Source organism: Pongo pygmaeus, chromosome 7 (assembly GCF_028885625.2).
Source record: "Pongo pygmaeus isolate AG05252 chromosome 7, NHGRI_mPonPyg2-v2.0_pri, whole genome shotgun sequence".
Taxonomy (NCBI): Eukaryota; Metazoa; Chordata; class Mammalia; order Primates; family Hominidae; genus Pongo; species Pongo pygmaeus.
Window position 1 is genome coordinate 77,941,773 of NC_072380.2, and position 20,113 is coordinate 77,961,885.

The following is a 20,113-nucleotide window of genomic DNA, read 5'->3' on the forward strand; positions in this document are numbered from 1 at the left end:
CTCCCTGTTTTTTTTTTTTCTCTAGCTTAATGACTCGTTTCTTTTTAGCAATGAATTATATGCCATTGTATGAATGTTTCATGTTTGTTTATTCATTCACCTATTGATGGACATCTTGGGTGATTTCAAGTTTTGGCAATTATGAATAAAGCTGCTATAAACATTCATGTGCAGGTTTTTTGTGGACATATGTTTTCAGCTCATTGGGATAAATTCCAAGGAGCACCATTGTTGGATTGGATTGTAAGAGTGTGTTTAGTTTTTAAGAAATTGCCAAATTGTCTGCCAAAGTGGCTGTACCATTTTGCATTTCCATTCACAATGAATGAAAGTTCTTGTTGCTTCACAATCTTGTCAGCATTTGGTGTTGTCAGTGTTCTGGAGTTTAGCCACTCTAACAGGTATGTAATGGTATCTCATTGTTGTTTTAATTTGCAATTTCCTTATGACATATTATATGGAATATCTTTTCATATGCTTATTTGCCATCTGTATATTTTGTTTGATGAGGTGTGCAGGCCTTTTGCCCATTTGTAATTGGGTTCTTTGTTTTCTTATTGTTGAGTTTTAAGAGTTCTTATATATTTTTTGGATATCAATCCTATATCAGAATGTGTTTTATAAAGATTTTCTGCCAGTCTGTGGCTTGTCTTTTCATTCTCTGAACATTGGCTTTTTACAGAGCAGAAGGTTTTTTTCATTTTGAAGAAGTCCAACTTACCTTTTTTTCTTTCATTAACCATGCATTTGGTGTTGTGTCTAAAAAGTGATTACCAGCTCAAATTAACTTAGATTTTCTTCTTTGTTATCTTCTAGGAGTTTTATAATTTTGCATTTTACATTTAGGTCTACAATCAATGTTAATTTTTATGAAGGATGTCTAGATGCTTTTTTTTTTTTTTTTTTGCATGTGGATGTCCTGTTCTAGCATCATTTGCTGAAAAGACTATCTTTTCTCCATTGTATTGCCTTTGCTCTTTTGTCAAAGATCAGTTGACTATATTTGTATGAGTCTATTTCCAGATTCTATATTCTGTTCCACTGATGTGTTTGTCTGTTCTTTTAACAATACCATACTGTCTTGATTATTGTAGCTTTGTAGTAAGTCTTAACATCTGGTAGTGTCAGTTCTCTGACTTTATTTTTCTTCTTTAGTGTATTGGCTATTTTGTCTTTTGTCTTTCTCTATCAAACATCTTAAAATAAGTTTGTTGATGTTCACAAACTAAACTTGCTGAGCTTTTTAGTAGAATTGCATTGAGGTTATAGATCAAGTTGGGAAGAAACGATATTTTAACAATATTGAATCTTCTTCCATGCACATGGAATATCTCTCCATTTATCTAGGTCTTTTTGGACTTCTTATCCACGTTTCATAGTTTTTGTCATATAAATCTTGAACATATTTTATTTAGATTTATACCAAAGTATTTTGTTGTTTTTGGTGCTAATTTAAATGGTATTGTGTTATTAATTTCAAATTCCAATTGTTCATTACTAATAATTGAACATAACCTTTTAATTTGACTTTTATTTCTTCTTCTGTAGAATTTCTTCTTTTCCTCTTAAATAATTTTTTAAGCTCTTTTTTTCTTTCTTGAGATAAGAGTCGTTAAGATGATTATGGCGAATCATCACCTTTAACCTTAAATTCCAGCAAAGCAATGAAGATTGGTATGCTGTAGATGCTGCCTTTCAAAATGGAACCTTCTAGAACTGGCACAGCAAAATTCTCAAGAGCAATTCCCTTTCTACCCGTGGAAGTTCATTCCAACTGCTGATTTGCCAGACCCGGGTTTTAGTGGCCTTCTAAAAGATTCTCCCCGGAGCCTGAAAGCTTAAGGGAATGAATAACTCCTTCCTCCTCAGGCCCAGTCCCAAGGCACAAGGCCACTTGTACCAGCAGTGTGCATCAGTAAGATAGTAGAAGCAGGAAGAGAGCTTGCCAGAAGACACATACCCCTGAAGATCGAGGGAGAGGCCATCTGAGTACTATGTAGCAGTCACATCAGACTGGGACACTTCCTGTTTACAGAGGACTATAAAACCCCTGCCCCATCCTCATTTGGGGCTGATGCCATTTCAGGTCTCAGCCCATCTTCACCCGGGCACTTATTAAAACAGCGTGTTGCTCCACACCCCCTCGTGTTGTCTGTTGGTGCGCTCTCAGGGTTCAAACCAATACAAGAGCCTTTCATCTGGTGCCGAAACTCAGTAGCGGCTTTGGTCCATGTCCCCCAGGGACCTACCCCTTCACCCAGGAGAGCAGGCCATAGCAGCCAGACAAAGGAAGCTCTGCAGCCTCCAGCTGGCCTCTCTGTGCATGCACATCGGTCACTGATATCACCTACTGGTTTCTCTGGTCCAAAAATCCAGCGTTGGTCCAAGAAGACTCCAGAGTGTGCCAGGCACTCGCTGATCATCTGTCTTAGGGGGACGCCTCTAAGCCATTTGATCCCGTTCCAGCAACGAAAAAGGCAGCAGTGATAATCGCTCCTTTTATTGTCTCCCTCTGGCTGTCCAGGACAGCCTCCTTTTTCCTGTTCTCTGGAGCCTACCCCCACTATGGGAAATTCCCGGTCTTCTATTCCAAAGGACAGCTCCCTAGGCTGCCTCATAAAAACCTGCAAACCGTAGGCCTCAGGCAAGATATCCACCCTAAGCACCTTGTCTTTTTTTGCAATTCAGTCTGGCCACAGTACGAATTAGATAACGGGTCCAAATGGTCCGCAGATGGAACATTCAACTTTACAATTTTAACTGACTTAAGCAATTATTGTTGACGACTGGAGAAATGGGGAGAAATTCCTTATGTCCAGGCCTTTTTGCACTTAGATCACAACCTGACCTCTGCAATTATTGCTCACCTATTCAAATCCTTCTCCATTCTCGCTGCGCAGATCGCCTTTCTCCTCCTCATCCCACCTCTTTTTCCTCATTAGATCCAGTAGACTGCTCTCCACCTCTCCCAGCCCCTACCTCTCCCTCTCAACCATCTTTTTCAATCCCTCAAGCCTCCTCTTTATCTTCTCAGCTGTGATCTTCTCAGCCACCATCTTCCCAGCCGCCATCTTCCCAGTAAGCAGTATTCACCTTTCCTACACTGTCCCCTCTTCAGGACAAATTCTAGTATTGCCTGTACCCATTCTCCTCCCCCACTGCCCTCTCCTGAGGCTTGTAAACCCATCCTGCCACCTTACGCCCCATCTATCCTCCACTGCCTGTTAACTCAACCCCTCTTCCCCCTTCAAACCCACAGCAGGAACCACTTCCATGTTCTTCCTTCTCTCCTGCCCATACTCGCTCAGGCGCCATCTTTGGCCCATGCCCCACCCTTACTTCAGCATCTGTGCTAGAGTGCCCCCTTCAGGAAGTAGCAGGAACTGACGGTATCGTTAGCGTTCATGTTCCCTTCTCCCTCACTGATTTCTCTCAAATTAACAAAAGACTTGGTTCATTTCCAGAAGACCCTACCTTTTATATTACAGTTTCAATACCTCACCCAGTCTTACGAACTAACTTGGCATGACCTCTACGTTATCCTCTCTTCCACACTCACCCCAGAAGACCAGGACTGTATCTGGACCCTAGCTCAGGCACATGCTGATACAATTCATCACCAAGCTCCTGCCCAGCCTACTGGTGCAGAGGTAGTCCCTAACCAGGACCCCCATTGGGATTATCAAGACGGGGCCCCTGGACACCACCATCAAGGCCACATGATTGTATGTGTCCATGCAGGACTCAAAAAGGGTGCCCTAAAGCAGTCAACTATGAAAAACTTTCAGAAATCACCCAAGGTCCCAACGAGAACCCAGCCCTTTTTCTCTCTCATTTAACTGAAGCCATGAGAAAGTAAACCAACCTAGAGCCAGCCAGCCCAGAAGGAACCACTACCTTAAACCTTTGGTTCATCTCCCAATCCCTTCCCAATATTCGGCGCAAGCTTCAGAAGCTTGACGACTGCCCTCAAACTCCACAATGAGACCTTCTTAATTTGGCCTTCAAAGTCTTCAACAATCATGATGAAGAAAGCAAAAGGCAAAAACAGGCAGAGTTTCAAATGCTTGCCTCTGCCATCAGGGGCCCTGCAGGCCCACAGGGCTGCAGCTCCACACAGAAGCCTCCTAGACATCCACCTCCACCTGGCACCTATTTCAAGTGCGGCAATGAAGGCCACTGGTCCAGACAATGCCCAAACCCAGGTAAGCCCACCAGGCCGTGCCCCCTCTACAGAAGACCCCACTGGAAATCAGACTGTGGGTGGCCCCCACAAGGATCGCCCCCATCCCTTCCTAAGCCAGCCAAATCCTCCTACTCAGATCTCATCAGCCTTGCCACTGAAGACTGACGGTGCCCTGGAACGGACACCCCGGCAACTACCATCTCTTCCTCTGAGCCAAGGGTAACCCTGATGGTGGCAGGTAGGCCAGTGTGTCTTTTAAAATTAATACCCCGGCAACCTACTCTGCTTTACCTAATTTTTCAGGACCCACCCAGTCCTCCCAAATCTCTGTTGTGGGAGTTGATGGACAAGTCTCCAAACTCTGAGCCCATCCTCCACTCTTCTGCTCCCTGCACACCTTTCCTTCACTCACTCTTTCTTAGTCCTGCCCTCCTGCCCAACTTTGTTCCTAGGCAGAGACGTTCTTTCAAAACTCCACACTGTTCTCCATTTCCACGTTCTCCATGGTACCCAACGCATCAACCCAGACCTCTCCAGGGCTTCCAACTTTCTTCTATTCCTCCAACTTCCCACCTTAAAACATGGAACCTTTCCTTATCCCCCATCCATAGTTAACCCTGCTGTTTGCGATACTTCCACACCCTCAGTCACAAAACACCACACCTCCGTCCGCATTACCCTTAAAGAGCCCACCCAGTTCCTATCACAGAAGCAGTATCCCATCCCCCAAGCAACTCTCATAGGCCTAAATCCTATCATTTCTCACCTCCTCACCAGTCACCTACTCTACCTAACAGACTCCCCTTTTAACACACCAATTCTATCTGTCAAAAAGCCAGATGGAACTTATCACTTAGTCCAGGACCTCAGGCTCATTGACCAAGCTGTACTCCCAGTATGTCCAGTAGTTCCTAACCCATATATTTTACTTTCCACAATTCCCTCCAATACCACCCATTTGTCTGTTCTAAACTTAAAGGATGTTTTTTTTCATAATTCCTTTACACCCTGATTCCCAAAACCTCTTTGCCTTTACATGGGAAAACCCTGACACCCACCTTTCATGTCACCTTACCTGGTGCATACTACCTCAAGGTTTTAGAGACAGCCCCCATCTTTTCAGACAGGCCCTTGCTCATGACCTCTGTACCTTATCCCTGAAACAGTCCACTCTCCTTCAATATGTTGATGATCTGCTCCTGTGTAGCCCCTTTCAAAGAGACTGCAATGCCCTTACTATCTCTCTTTTAAACTTCTTGGCAGAACGGGGGTATTGGGTCTCCCCTAAGAAAGGCACAAATATGCACCCCCTCAGTCACCTATCTAGGCCTAGCTCTTACCCCACAAACCTGAGGGCTCACAACTGACCACATGTCTCTCCTCCAATCCCTCCCATCTCTGCAAGACTAAGCAAGAAATTCTCTCCTTTCTAGGACTGGTGGGATATTTTAGGCTCTGGGTCCCCTCCTTCACTCTACTTGTGAAACCATTATATCAAGCCGCCAAAGGCCCTCTCCATGAGCCTTCAAACCCTGCACAGCCTATTACCCAACCTTTCCATCTACTCCAGAAGGCTGTCACCTCAGCCCCCATTCTCACTCTCCTAGACCTCACCAAACCTTTCTTGCCTTATACTGACGAATGGCGTGGAGTTGCTCTAGGTGTTCTAACACAGTCTAAGGGACCCACCCTCCAGGTTATGGCCTACCTCTCCAAACAGCTTGAAGCTACAGTTCTCGGATGGCCTGCCTGCCTCTGAGCATTGGTGGCTGCTGCTGTCCTCACCCTTGAAAGCCTAAAACCATCTCTCCATGCCAACCTAGCAGTTTATTCAACCCATAACATCAAGGACATGCTAGCTCACCACAGTGTACTAAGTCTCATCTCTGCCCCACAGCTCCTCCAACTGTGTGCTCTACTCACAGAAACTCCCCATATCACCATGCTAACCAGTTCCTGTCTAAACCCGGCCATGCTCTTACCTGAAGCTACAACCACCCAAGACCCTACACACTTCTGTGTGAACACTGTTCAAACCTTTCTTATCATTTTCCAAACCTAACAGATTAACCCCTTCCATATGCCTCCTTTACTTGGTTTGTAGATGGCAGCTCCTTCCTACATCAAGGATGCTGGCATGCTGGCTATACTATAGTGTCACCCCCATGCACACTATTGAAGCCAATCTTCTCCTCCTAGGCACCACCTCCCAAAAAGCTGAACTTATCACCCTCACTTGAGCTCTCACTCTAGCAGCCGGACAACAGATCAACATATATTCAAATTCTCATTATGCTTTCCACATAGTGCACTCACACTCATCCATCTGGAAAGAAAGAGGTTCCCTAACTGCAAAAACACTCCTGTCATAAATGGTTCTCTCATCAGCAAACTCCTTCAAGCTGCCAGGCTCCCACAGAAAGTTGCCATCATTCATTGCAGGGGCCACCAAACCCCAGACAATCCTATATCAGCTGGAAATGCACTAGCAGATCAGGAAGCCAAACAAGTAGCCCTACAACCCATGCAAGGCCAGTTTCTGTCCCTGTCCTTGTTCTTGCCTCTTTACTCCTCAGAAAAAAAGGAGGACTTCTGAGCCCCAAGCCTTCCAAAGCAAAGACCATGGTATGTCAAGGAAGGGCACTTTGTTCTTCCTCACTCTCAAACAATCCCTATTCTCCAAAGTCTCCACAACTCTTTTCATGTTGGTTACAAACCTCTCTTACAACTTCTCCACCCTATTTTCACTTGTCCTCACCTTTCCAGCCGTGTTCGAGAAATTACCCAGTCCTGCTCTATCTGCCATTCAGTGTCACCCCAGGGCTCCCTCTGGCCACGGCCTTTTCCTACCCACCAAGCCCGGGGCTAGGTACCTGGGCAAGATTGGCAAGTAGACTTCACTCACATCCTGCCCAATAAACGGCTCCGCTGATCTTCTAGTCTTTGTCTGTACTTTCTCTGGGTGGTAGAAGTGTTCCCAACAACATCAGAAGGTGCAAATGTCGTCAAACAAACTCTCACCATGCATATACTTCCCTGCTTTGGACTCCAAACATCCATCCAGTCTGATAACGGGCCCACCTTCATCAGCCAAATTACTCAAGGTGTCTCTACATCATTAGGTATAAAATGGGTTCTCCACACACCCTGCAGGCCTCAATCATCAGGCAAAGTTGAAAAAATTAACTCTGTCCTTAAAGCCCAACTCACCAAGCTGGCTCTAGAAACTTGCCAGTCATGGACAAAAAAATCTCCTTTTCACCCTCATGAGACTCCATGCAACACCAAAGGCACCGTCTTTTTATAGTCCCTTTGAAATAATGTATGGCCGAACTTTTATCTTGGAGCCTCCACCCTTACCAGACTCTGAGCCATTCGAGAATTACCTCCCCTTCTTAATCCAGACACGGTCTTTCATTCGTGAAGCAGCAAATGAGGCCATGCCCCTCCCTGTCAACACATCCTTGTACTCTCAACATAACTGTCTTGCAGGCACAGAAGTGTTTATCTGCCAACTTGACCTCACAAAAACCTACAACTGAAGTGGACAGGCCCCTATGCTGTGATACTCAGTATGCCAACTGCAGCGAGAGTCCAAGGACTCTCCCACTTGATCCATTGCACCAGGGTCAAGCTCACCCCCAAGGCTACTCCTTCCTCCAAAACATTAACAGTGGACAACACCCTCAGAGTCCCTGTATATAATAACCTAAACAAACAAACAAACAAAAACAATCCTTAAAGGTAGGAGGAAGCCAAAGATGGCAACAGGATGAATGGCCTCCACAAAGGATCATCAAACATTACGGTCCTGCCACTTGGGCTGAGGATGGTTCGTGGGGTTATCGCATTCCCATGTACATGCTAAATAGAATAATTAGACTACAGATGGTTCTAGAGATAATCACTAACCAAACCACCTCAGCCCTGGAAATGTTTATACAACAACAAAACCAAATGCATACAGCAATTTATCAAAACAGGCTAGCACTAGACTACTTATTAGCAGAAGAGGGTGAGGTCTGTGGCAAGTTTAATATCTCCAATTGTTGCCTTAACATAGATGATAATGGAAAAGCAGTTCTAGAAATCGCTTCAAACATCAGAAAAGTAGCCCATGTACCAGTCCAAACCTGGAAGGCATGGGACCCTACAAACCTTCTAGGAGGATGCAAAAACGCTAGTAGGGACAGTCATCTTCATCACTGGGTTCCTCCTATTTCTCCCCGTGTTGTCCCACTGATAATAAAAGCCATTAAACTCTTGTGGAAACTATAGTTAGTGGCCAAATAATCCAGACGATGCTCCTGCTACAGCGATGTGATGGATACCAACCCATCTCTCAAGAATACCCCAAAATTAAGTTTTTCTTTTTCCAAGATACCCACGCCACCCCTATGTCATGCGTGAAGTAGTTATGGAGAAAGTTGTCCCTTTTCCTTTTTCTATAACCAAATAGGAATGAAAGATTCTCCCCAGGGCCTGAAAGCTTAAGGGAATGAATAACTCCTCCCTCCTCAGGCCCAGTCCCAAGGCACAAGGCCACTTGCATCAGCAGTATGCATCAGCAAGATAGCAGAAGCAGGAAGAGAGCTGGCCAGAAGATACATACCCCCTGAAGATTGAGAGGGAGGCTGTCTGGGTACTATGTAGAAGTCATGTCAGACTGGGACACTTCCTGTTTACAGAGGACTATAAAACCCCTGCCCCATCCTCATTTGGGGCTGATGCCATTTTAGGCCTTAGGCCATCTGCACCTAGGTGCTTATTAAAACAGCATGTTGCTCCACACCGCCTGGTGTTGTCTGTTGGTGCACTCTCAGAGTTTGAACTGATACAAGAGCCTTGCACCTTCAACATAAAGTTTCCCTCAAAGAGGATTTTGTTTTGGTTTAGTTTTGGTAGGAAAAAAGAAAGTTATTGTTTCTGTTCTCTGCTTCTAAAATGCATTTTGTTTTTGATTTTATGAGATTTACTTTTCCGATTTCATTGACATTTTGTTCAGTTAAGATATTTCTGGCTGATATTTCATTTAAAAAATTACCCGTTAGAAGTAGCATTTTAAATAACTTGGGCTTCTTTCTTTTTTTGTTTGTTTGAGACAGGGTCCCACTCTGTCACCCAGGCTGGAACTCAGTGGTATGATCACGGCTCACTGCAGCCTTGACCCTTTGTGCTCAAGTGATCCCCAGCCTTAACCTCCCATGTAGCTGGGATCAGGTGTGTGCCACCATGCCTGGTTATTAATTTTTTTTTTGTATTCTTTGGAGAGACAGGGTTTTACCATGTTGTCCAGGCTGGTCTCGAACTCCTGGGCTCAAGTGATCCTCCTGCCTTGGTTTCCCAAAGTGGTAGGTTTACAGGCGTGAGCCACCGTGCCTGGCCTTGCTTTTGAAATGATGTTCAATGCCATAAAATTATTTTTTTAGTAGAAAATTAAAAGCTATTGAAATTGTCCCTTTTGTTAACAAGCCTTATAGAAGTAGTTATCCCGAGGAAAAGCAAATTTTTACTCATCAAAGGTTAGGATACTTCATGTTACAGTAAGATACTTCTGGAAAAGATAATCTGTTGACTATAATGTGCATAGACATTGCATTTTTGTTTTTGTTTCTAAAATAAGCCACAAATGACTTATTTTCAAGGACTTTTCTAAGGGGTTTTTAAATCAAGTTTAGCCTAAAGCTGTCTCCTGACATATTTTAACTTTGCCCTAAAGGTTTCTCTGTACATTGCGAACTATAACCTAAATGGATTTGTATACAGACTGTAGTCTACTATTGTGCCAATCACCAAGTTTGGACATTCAAAGGTGGCCAACTGTTCAAACTGTGTTCAAATAAGGCAAACGCTAAGCAGTAACCAATCTGGCTGTTTCTGTCCCTCACTTTCGTTTTCTGTACATCGCTTTCTTTTTTCTGTCCATAAATCTTCTCCCGTGTGGCTGCACTGGAGTCTCTACACTGGCATCCCTATTCTGGCTTGGGAGACTGCCCGACTTACACATTGTTTTTTGTTCAATTAAACTCTTTTAAATTTAATTCGGCTAAAGTTTTTAACAGATGGCATCAGAAGTGGGATCTGAAATAGAGCTTCAAATGATCCCCTGAAGCACTGAGTGACCAAGCAAGGTACCTGCTGGGCCCATTGTGTCCATTGCTCTCTCGGGGCAGCTGGGGATCATGGTAAGTCTTCTCTTGGATTCTGAATCTCCATGGATTTCTGTTTTAAGCTCTCCCAGTTTCTCTGAGCAAATTTCAGATCCAAATGGGGTTTGAAAGTCCCAGAAAACTGGACTGAGGCCAGGATTGGATTTGATCTGGTAATGAACTGGCTTGGATCCATTTAAAGTCCTCTTACTTCTGACTGAGTCAGAAAGAAACGTAGTAAATGGCAATATTGCAGGGGATGTAACATTTGGTTTTTGGAAATTTGCAGGGATTTTTGTATTCTACCTCTTTGTTTCATTTTTCTTGCATGCTTAGGTTGGAAAAAAATCATTGGCTAAGTTGATCCAGGAAACCTGAGAGCCAAAGCCAATATTTGAGGTAAAAATGGGATCCTTAATTTCTGAAGAACTGAGTTTCTTCCAGCTTATACATTATTAGGCCCCAGTATTAGGCCCCAGAAGCGGCAAAGTCTTACAGAAATGGCAACATCTTACTAAAGGTGCAATGAAATGTTCCAAATGAACAGCACTGCACTGAATTGCATTTGAAAACAAAGGCTCCCAAATGAGTCTCATCTTGGGATGCCTATTGGTACACAGAAGCTTCTAAAAAGATTTCAACATTTTTATTTAAAAAATTTATAAATGGCAAATAAAAAGCTCAAGTGGCTAAGTGATTTAAAAAATTAAGTCTGCTAACCTTTTGACTTGGTTACTATCCTGCCTCAAAGGTGGAAAGAAAGCTATCCTAGATAAGGTGTTTATAAAAGGTAGGCCTCAAGTAAAATAGGCTTGTTTCTTTTTTAGATCTATCCATGCTGAGTCCAGGCATCCAGTGCTTTATTGGCCCTGTTTCTTAATGGGCTCCACCTATTAGCCTGAACTCGGTAATTTTAGCTAAAACACAGTAGCTAAATTAAGAACACCCTATTAAAGCAAAATACACCTTTATGGAATTTAATTGGCTACCTTGAATCTCTTTTCTAAAAGAAACTTACATCTATAAAGGAAATCTCCACTTTTAAGGATGTCTGCCTGTGTACATTTGAAATTCTTACCACATTCTTTTAAATTTACATAAGAAGTCACACCCTTCTTTAACGTGCTTTTCTGGCCATCCTGTCCTAAGTGAACTTTCAAGTGGTTTTTTTTGCCTTGGTTTGAGCAAATAATGAGGCAATATTTAGGCCTAAAATCTTAGCTCTATGCTTATAAAATATAATTTTTTTGTTCCACCTAAGAGTTGTCCTTTTAGAAATGCTAATTTGTTGCCTAATTAACAATTGCTTAGGGCAATGAAATCGATAATTGTTAAGATTGATAGACCGAATGGGGAAAAGAAAAATTATTTAAAAGCCGGCAAATGAAAATCCTTTATGACAGCTATAAGATCTGCTTCTATGTGTTTGTATGTCCATATGTGTAATGGGTATGTGATATTTGGTAAATAAACCTAGTTTTTAAATTGTTGGTAAAATAAAAGTGGTTTCAAAATTATCAGTTAAATATAATTAGGTACTTGCTTGATTTGACTGAGAGCTTATGTCTTTGGTTTAAGAGTCTCTGGAGGCCGGGTGCGGTGGCTCATGCCTGTAATCCCAGCACTTTGGGAGGCTGAGGTGGGCGGATCACAAGGTCAGGAGATCGAGGCCATCCTGGCCAACACGGTGAAATCCCGTGTCTACTAAAAAAAAAATACAAAAAATTAGCCAGGCGTGGTGGTGGGTGCCTGTAGTCCCAGCTACTTGGGAGGCTGAGGCAGGAGAATGGCATCAACCCAGGAGGCGGAGCTTGCAGTGAGCCCCAAGATTGTGCCACTGCACTCCCGCCTGGGTGACAGAGTGAGACTCTGTCTCAAAAAAAAAAAAAAAAAAAAGAGAGTCTCTGGATTCAGGGGTCTAGATAATGACCACGTTGAGGTCTGAAGACATGTTCTTACTGCCTAGACCAGCAGCTACAAGCCAGAATCAAGCCCAATGTGACCCCTTCTTCCTCTGCTTTCCCTGTTTTGCCTTCTGGCTATTTTGGGAGGAGTTGGAGCCTCCAGATGTCAAAGGCCTGTGAACTATAGCAACTCCATCTTAAATAGGGGCTGGGTAAAATGAGGCTGAGACCTACTGGGCTGCATTCCCAGACAGTTAAGGCATTCTAAGGCATAGATGAGATAGGAGGTCATCTAAGTCATAGATGAGATAGGAGGTCATAAACACCTTGTTGATAAAACAGGCTGCAGTAAAGAAGCTGGCCAAAACTCACCAAAATCAAGATGGTGAAGACAGTGACCTCTGATCACCCTACTGCTACACTCCCACCAGTGCCATGACAGTTTACAAATGCCAGGGCAATGTCAAGGAGTTACCCTCTATGGTCTACAAAGGGAAGGCATGAATAATCCACTTCTTTGTTAGCGTATCATCAAGAAATAACCATAAAAATGGGCAAACAGCAGCCCTGGGTGCTTTTCTGTCTATGGAATAGCCATTCTTTTATTCCTTTACTTTCTTAATAAACTTGCTTTTGCTTTGCTCCGTGGAATTGCAAGATCCAAGAACCCTCTCTTGGGGTCTGGATCGGGACCCCTTTTCTGTAACACAGGTATAGTCTTCACAGCTCTGTCTTCTGTCCTAATGGACTCAGACAGGCCCTGACCTTCATAATCCTCTTGGGTGCTGCACGGCTACTTGGGACCTAGAATTGCTGGGGGAAGACATTAGGGAAGATAACTGTGTCATAATTTCAAAATTCTTTTCAGTAATTTAAAATCGTAGAGTCATGATATATTAAATTAAATAATACATAATCATAAACTATCTGAATCATTTGTAGGTGAAAATACTGAAATACGAATTATTAAACGAGTTTAAGTCTATATACCTTGACATATTATTTTTATATAGTTTAGAAAAGCTAGATATATTTAGATCTGTTAATAAACAATACTTTGAAGAACTATAGAAACAGGAGTTTCCTTACCCCTTGTGGCAGGAGGAGTGGCTCGCTTCTTCAGTGCCCCAGAGCTCAAACCTCTCGGAAGAGCACGCAGACGGGCAGGTCATGGGGAGTGTTTTTGGGCTCCTACCCCATGGCAGCGTCTAGGGTTGAGTGTTTACAGCTCCTGAATCCCCAGTGTGTGTGAGTTATAGGGTGCTCTTTCAGTTTTGCCGTCTGCATGTGGCTTGTGTTAATCAGCTCAATTAGACCCTCTGCCTTATTGCAAGGACAGAGGGCTTTCTGTATCCTGGGGTTCTTGCCCTTGCATACTAGAAAAATCAGATCACACGTGGGCTTGGAGAATGAGCGAGAGGTTTTATTGAAGGGTGGAAGTAGCTCTCAGCAGATGGATGGGGATCCAGAAGCAGGATGGAGTGGGAAGTTCGTTTTCCCCTGGAGTCAGACTGCTCAGCAACCAGGCTCTCCCTCGACTGCTCTTGGCTGAATTTCACATTGTTCTGCTGTCTATGGCCTGCTGGCCATCTGCTGGTGCCTGTCAGTGTGCTCTTTCACTTCTCTGCTCCTCTTGATGTCCAGCTGCTTGTATGTGTGCCTGCTAGGGTCTCGGGGTATTTATAGGCACAGGATGGCGGACATAGCGGGCTAGAGTGGTCTTGGAAAATGCAACATTTGGTGCCTGTCCTCACTTAGGTCCATGAGCACAGGCCTGAGCATGGAGCCTTCGCCAGGGACCCCGCCCTTCTCTACCCAGCACTTCCCTGCCCCCCTCCCATATTATTTTTCTAAAAAATTATAAAATGGTTTTTATCTACAAATACTGATATAAAACCATTCAAAATTACTTTCTAGGGTTTTCACTAGAAATTAGGGTTACTAAGAGTTAAAAACTACTAGATATGAGAAAAACAATTCTGTGTGCGTAATGTATAAGCAGAAGCAAAATATGCATTTGGTAAGGAAAATTATAAAGGCGTAAAAACGTGTGTTAAAACTCTTGTCTGGTTTAAAGTTACTTAAAGGTTTCAAATTGAAGAAGTAAAAGGATAGATAAAACAAGATAAATATAGAAAGGGAAAAATATGAAATAAAAGTATTATGGAAATCTTGTTGAAAGATGACAGATTTGATCAATTTATTTACGTTTTATTAAAACTAGTGTTAATAGTGATAATACACTAATAAAAATGTAAAACTTGGTTTTCTCTATTGAATAAAAATTCTGTGTAGTATTAATAAGACACAGTAAAATATTTTCATTCACCTTTTGAGTAAACTGCAAAAAGAAAAAAAGAGAGAGAGAAAAGAAGAAGAGACAAATTCTGTCTTAGGTCTTTTGACTGTTTGGGAAACTGAGTTTCCTTTATCAAAGAGTACAGGTTTTTGTTTTTAAAAATCTCCTTTGGTTTTTAAAAATCACTTTGGTTAAATAAATGACTTGTTTTTTGGTGGCCTGTGATCCTGTTTTAGTCAAGTATTTTAAACCTTTGACATATTTGACAGGCTTCCCAAAATCAAATTTTAGCTTCAAAATTCTTTTCTGACCCCTAACTTTAGGATGCTGCAGAGGGTCCCTGAAGCATCCAGAAGAGAGGTAAAGAGGATTATTTGGCATGTTGAGTTTACATGGGAAGCACTGAAAAATAAAAAATAATGTTTAACCTTCTTCAGCTTATATTTTAATGAATATGATTAATGTGTTTCAAAATTGTATGGGATTTCTAAAATTCTGATATGTCTGAATGTATGCTATCAATAATAATTATGGTTATTAGGTTAAGTTATTGTGGACCACAGAAATAATAAAATTTCCTTGTCAATTGTGTCTTTAACTATGACTATTTAAAGTCATTCTGAGTTAGGCGCGGTGGCTCACGCCTGTAATTCCAGCACTTTGGGAGGCTGAGGCGGGCAGATCACGAGGTCAGGAGTTCAAGGCAAGTCTGACCAACATAGTGAAACCCTGTCTCTACTAAAAATACAAAAATTAGCTGGGTGTGGTGGTATGCACCTGTAATCCCAGCTACACAGGAGGCTGAGGCAAAGAATCACTTGAACCCAGACAGCAGAGGTTGCAGTGAGCCGAGATCACACCACTGTATTCCAGCCTGGGTGACAGAGCAAGACTCCATTTCAATAAAAATAAATAAATAAAATCATTCCCATAGCTAATTGCTTAATTCTGATGCAGTTTCTGAAAACTTCACAAGCACAGAAAATTCTAGAATATGGTGTCTTTAAGGAGGTACATGAAAGGGTGGAAAGGACTCTGAAAAGCACTCCTAAATACAGGTTTCTGATAACTTTAGAATCGTATCATTTGGACTGGGTAAGAATTCCTGGAACGTTAATGAAAAGACTCACTGGTTTATAAAACTACTAACCCAAGCAGAACAAAAATTAATTTAATATGAAGAAAATATTTTGCCAGATTTTCATGCTAAATCAGCCAATACTGAAATTGTTTAGATACACAATTTGAATGAACTCCCTGGTCTAATTTATATTACCTATGATAACCCATCAATTATCGGTGCTATGCACCTAATTGGAGACACAACTGTTATTCAAGAGGACAGAATTCCAGTGTTAAACATGGACTCATGGAGAACCAGGATGGGCTCCTTAATCCCCATGAGTCCTTAAAGCTTTTGTTATTAAAAGTTCTGCATTCCATGACTTATCATGGAAAAGATAAAATGATCCAAATTAAATATATATTGGTGTGGTGACTTCTAAATTGCTAAAATAGTTTATGACCAATGTTTGGCTTGTCAAACCCATATTCCTGGGAAGACAATAAAAACTTCAGGTTCATGGAGCCTCAGTGGGAGTCCACGGGGGAGGAGGACACCTACTTCCTAGTCCTTGACCAGAGACTTTTCTAGGTGCAGGGAAACTTGAACCATGTCTGTCAGACCCATGACTGCCACAAGATGTCTCAAGACCTGACCCACGAATTGAAGAAAGACACTTCCAGCTTTCAGAGGGAGATGTTCTTCCATGATAAATGGCCCGGGAGGGCTGCATGGCCACCACAACCACTGAGAGAGTGCTCCAGGTGCTCCAGAAAGAAAATGACAGCAACAGGCAGAAGCTGGCTGATTGCAAGGCTAACTTCCAGCCTTTCCTGAGAGGTCCTTTGGCTCCTGGGGCTCTGCCCTCAGCCCACAGGGGCCCGGAAGTACCAGGGGGACTGTAGGCCCCCAGGTCCCCCAGGAGGGAGGCAGGTCACAATGTGAGGGCTTGGGTCCAGAGCGCCTGCTGGGTTGATTCTGTTTTCCCTGTAGCCAGGCCCTGAATGCCCAGAGACTCTGCAGAACATCAGCTGGTGCTGCTACCTTTAAAGCATTTGTGATCAATCTCTTGTTTAGCTATGATTCATTAGTTGATGCTAAAATTGCTCTTATTGAAATTTGATAGATAGCATTAGGATTGTTAAGTACTGTTTTTCAAATAAAGATTGTTTAATATAAAAAACCCAAAGGCTGCTAAAAGAAATTCTGATCTTTTATTTGTGTAATATTTTTCTCATATGAGACTCAAAACTCTTTTATGTATTTTCCCTTATTAGTGGTTTTGTAAAGAAATTCTGGTCTAGCATCCTGGCTTAGGAGATATGGTCTCTGGCAGAGTCTGTACAGGGTAGGGTAAAGTCACATCTGAGAGGTCTCAGCTTTAATTACAGTTTCTCCCTGTCACAGATCTTAACCACTAACGTACACATGGTGGTAACCTAATGTTACGCTGTCTCAGAGAAAAGATAACTTGGAGGATATTATGTATAGATAGGAAAAAAGGAAGAAAGGAAGGAAAACAGGAAGACAGAAAGAGAAAGACAAAACGGAAGGAATAAAGGGTGTTGCTCTCTAAGTCTATCATCTTAACAAGAGACAAAATCATCAGAAGTATTCCAGAAACAGACAAGACTTGAGATGCCTCTCAAACACAACTTTGAATCTTTTGTGATGTCAAATTTCTACTAATTCATGAAGTATGTTTTAAACTCCTTTATAGTTTCCTCATCCCAAGGCTTTACTCTTGATTAATACAATTATGCATTTAAATGAAATAACACTATATTATTTCCTAAATTCAAAATTATACAAATACTTTAGTCAAGTGGCATTATGCTATTTTTACTTCTTCAGTACTGGTTTCTCTTTTCTAACCTTTAATGAATGTAATTGATCATTTATTGTTTTACCAAAGTCTCACAAAGTCCCCAAGTTTGTAGATGGTTCTCTAGACCTTGGCATTAAGGCTCCTATGGCGTCTGTTATAGGTGGCTGTGGCTGGGAGGAGACTCAGTCTTCCTTCTACCAAGCAAAAGGAATCTCTGAGGCAGTTTGGGAGAGGCGTTAAGCTTATAAAATTATTGCTGTGTCTGCTTCCTTCCTAGTGAGCTATTGAAATAAATTCTCAGATTTAATTCTTCCTTTGAGAGTGAAGTCACTGTCCTGTAGGTTTTCCAAGGCACAGGGCCCAGATGTTGCAGCGAAGGGCACACCCTGCCAGCAAACAGACTACCTGCCTCTCCTTCTAACCCGATGATGTACCCATTTTCAAATAACTGTTATTGAGATGCCAAGAGAACAAAATTAAAAACTTTTTTGAAAAAAGAAAAATCACTCTCTCACCCCAAAGCACTCCAACTCTTTTTCATTTTTGCATATAACTTTCCAGTCTTGTTAGTAGGTAAATCTATTTTACGTAGTTGTAATTTCATATCCTCTTTCTTAAAATAATGTTATTTAGAATCTGTTCCTTTCAAAAGCCGCAGTTGCTGTTTACCTCTGTAGGTGACTTTTCATGAAGCCTGTGTTCATGCACCCCAAGTGCGAAGGACCAGAAGACGGAGTGTTATCATTACATAAACTTGGCACTGATTTCTAAAATCTCTAGCATGTTATCTGGCCTTCCCAGATTGACCTAAATTGCATTCTATGCTCACGCATTAAAGTATTCTCTTCTGCAGTATTTCATTCAATGTTGTGTGAAAACAAATAGATATCTAACATTTTAAGTAGATATGTAATCTTTTTTTTTTTTTTAAAAGAAACCAAGAATTGCTTTAGCTTATTAACAATAAACTGCCAAAATGTTGCCATGGAAGATGTGACATCACCAGGACAATGATTGTGAGAACCTTGTCTGGAGAATTATATTCACAGAGGAGAATGAAAAGGAAAGGACACCTTTCATTTGCCAACAGATTGAATAGCCTAGCAAAAGAAAGTATTAGGTACCGTTGAAGTTCCATGACTTTTCTCATTTAGTGTTCTAAGGATCATTAAAGCTGTAATTTTTATCAAGAGACTTACTGCAAAAGAAGTTTTGGTTTTCCTAGCTTAATTGCCTGTTACGAATTCAGATTTTACAAATTACTTAAGCATACTTCCAAAATTCTGTTTTATTCCTATTCACATGACAATGAAAAAAATACTTTAAAAGAATCTATTAGGAAATATCAGGGAATAATATTTTGGTGATTTTTCTATGGTTTTTTTCAAGGCACATTTAAAATTCTTATGGCTTTTTTTCTGTTTGAGTGGGAAAATGGTAACATCTTAAATATTGAAAGGCTCAGCTTATGTGGTTTATAAAGAGCATTTTTATTCTACAAATAAAAATATCTTTTATTTTTTAAAATGATTTTTTTATTTGTAGAATCACAAATAAAAATATCTACAAATACTGCAGATATTTGTGATTAATGTACTATAAATTACTAATAAAGACACATCCAAGACTGGGTAATTTATAAAGAAAAGAGGTTTAATGGACTCACTGTTTCAATGGCTGGGGAGGCCTCACAATCATGGTGGAAGGCAAAAGAGAAGAAAAGGCGCATCCTACATGGTGGCAGGCAAGACAGTATGTGCAGGAGAACTCTCCTTTATAAAACCATCATTATCTGCTGAGATTAACTATGAGAGAACAGGGCAGGAAAGACCCAGCCCCATGATTCAATTATCTCCCACTGGGTTCCTCCCACGACACATGGGGATTATTACAATTCAAGGTGAGATTTGGATGGGGACACAGAGCCAAACCATATTTTCTGCCTTCAGGCACAAATAAGTCTTGATCTAATGGAAGGACAACTTTCTTCTAAGGAGTTAAAACACCTTTCTCTCTGTCGGTCTGTCTGTCTCTCTCTCTCTCTCTCTTTCTTTTTTTTGGCAGGTCTGGACTCCAGGCTGGAGTGCAGTGGCGCAATCTCAGCTCGCTGCAGCCTCTTCCTCCTCGGCTCAAGCAATCCTTCCACCTCAGCCTCCCAAGTAGCTGGGACTACAGGTGCGTGCCACTCTGCCCGACTAATTTTTTTTTTTTTTTTTTTTTGATTTTTAATAGAGACAGGGTTTCGCCATATTGCTCAGGCTGGTCTCAAACTTCCGGGCTCAACTGATCCACCTGCCTTGGCCTCCCAAAGTGCTGGGATTACAGGCATGAGCCACCCGGTTATATTGGTCCCAGGCATAAACTGTCAAGATAGCACCGTGGATGTCTGGCATTTTCCATTTCCCCTTTTAAGGTCTCCTTTCCTCTAGTCTCCAGCTGCTGCCCTGCCTGCCACACACTCATGATAGCAGCCCTGGGCCAACAGTGTTGGGCGGCCACTCAGATCATTGTCCTGATTCACTGGGCCTGGATTTCATTTCCATGGCATTTGTTCCTTTTTCTCTTCAATAGGTAATTTCCCTTTATTGTCCCAAGGCCACTTTATTGAGGGTTCCTGAAGACTCACAGGACTATAGCTCTAATTGTAATGTAAAGTTTATTCACCATAATAGAAAGTGAACTTT

General features: G+C 41.9%; 1 pseudogene; it reads left to right on the plus strand.

Annotated features, from left to right (window-relative positions):
- The first annotated feature begins 321 nt into the window (after positions 1 to 321).
- Positions 322 to 8,311, plus strand: LOC129042087 (transcription factor NF-E4-like; annotated as a pseudogene).
- The last annotated feature ends 11,802 nt before the right edge of the window (positions 8,312 to 20,113 follow it).